Raw genomic sequence first — 1854 nt, 5'->3', positions numbered from 1 at the left:
CACTTGGCTGTATTCCTCATTCACTGTAGCTATTACTTATGAGTCTGAAAAAATTGGCAATATACCTTAAGAAGAAAATTAATCACACATATTATGCCTCATTTCTGAAGCTATTTTAGATCTGGGTTTTTCACTAGAAAATTCCTAAAGAAAATTTAAACACAACTGTGGCTGTTTTTGAATTAAGACCCCCAGTTAAGGTTTAGAAAACACCCACTGCTTGGGCTTGTAGTGCTGGCACCTATTATAGAGGGAGAGCTGAACAAAGTCTGGGTCTCAAAACCAGTGTTAAATCAATATCAGGGTTCAGAGGAAAGCAGGAGGAGCTTAAAATCACAAGCATATACATGTCTAGGACCCTAGTACTTCTGGATCCACACTTCCTTCAGGGTCTTCATCATTATAAATGTTCTCTGCCATCTGCCACACTTGCATGATATTGCCTTTTGATACAGAACTAATCACCCAAGGTTCATTGGAATTCCAAGAGAAAGCAGAGATCTTGGCAGTGTGACCACCATGAATAAACAACAATTCTGGTAGGCCATTTTCTGCATCTTCTGGGGACTGTTCCTCTCCAATTTTACTCAAATCCCAGATATTCAGCCTATGATCAGTACCACTGGAAGCCAAAATAGTCTCATTGTGAGGTGACCACGGACTTTGGAATATTTCATCCTTATGTAATTCAAGGGAATGCAACTTGAGTTTCAGATTTCTCAGATCCCACAACACAACAATTTTGTCGGCTGATCACATGGCAAGAATGAACTCACTAGATTGAAAGACAGGAAGTTCACAGCAGTGTGAGCATCAACCGAATGGCTTGGTTTGGAGGTATTGTTTGAACAACTATCCCAAATCATAAATTTCTGATCATCAGCAACTGACCTAAACAGAGAGACTCATGAAGCAGATACAAGGAAACATCTTCTACTACTGTATGTCCTGTAAAGACGGTCTTTGCATCCACCACTTTTCCTTCTTTTGGAACTGCACTGATGTCCCAAAGGCCAATGGTATGGTCATCTGAAGCACTAAGCAAGTGCCCACTGAGATTTGGATTCCAAGAAAGCCCAAAGCCTTCCTTCTGATGTCCACAGAGACACAAGTCTGGGTTGCACTCTCTGGTTTAGAAGGACGCTTTGTGTAATAAAAAACAAGAACATCACTGGATGGAATCTTTGTTGCAATGATGTGAGGGTTCTGGGGCATATAACAGGGCCCTGTTTACTTCTCCTTCATGATTGATCTTGATTTCTTTTCAATTTTCCAACTGACAGATCCAAAACCTCCAAATTCTCCTTTTTCACTTTTCTAGTTTGAGGCATCAAACTGAGCATCGCCATTAGGGAGTTGGACACTGTCTATCACAAGGTAGTTTTGTTCATTCAGTGTGTGTGTCCCTAGCACAAGTCGATGAATGCTGAAACCTTTTATTTCAGGTCTTGTTACTTCTGGAAGCCACTGGGCAGTTAAGCTGAGCCACTCGAGGGCATGGGTCATCACCAAATCATAGAGAAAAAGGGTATTCTTTTTCCATATTTTGTATTGTTTGTTGATCACACATTCCTCCACTGTGTGGTCAAAGGCTGCTTCTGTGTCAGCCATGGTAGCAGGCAAGTGGTGGAGGGGGGGAATCCCGGGGTCATGTGCTGCAGGAGGGGCAGGGAGGCCATGAGCCACCAAAGATTATTTTCAACTTCAAAGATTCTTACTGTGTCTGGTGCTGAAAACCCATTATCAGTCATATACTTTTATTTATTTACTTTCTGAGAGAGACAACGATAGAGGCAGGCAGATAGATTTAGATACCAAGATCAATCATTTGTACATGTATTATAAGAAACATAT

The 1854-nt window shown here is 41.3% G+C and overlaps 1 pseudogene; it reads right to left on the bottom strand.

Moving 5' to 3' along the window:
* Positions 1 to 334: 334 nt before the first annotated feature.
* LOC103745279 lies at positions 335 to 1611 on the bottom strand (annotated as a pseudogene).
* Positions 1612 to 1854: the final 243 nt, after the last annotated feature.

Source organism: Nannospalax galili, unplaced genomic scaffold, assembly GCF_000622305.1.
Source record: "Nannospalax galili isolate Female #2095 unplaced genomic scaffold, S.galili_v1.0 scaffold903, whole genome shotgun sequence".
NCBI classification, from domain to species: domain Eukaryota; kingdom Metazoa; phylum Chordata; class Mammalia; order Rodentia; family Spalacidae; genus Nannospalax; species Nannospalax galili.
This window is presented reverse-complemented; position numbering and strand designations above follow the sequence as displayed.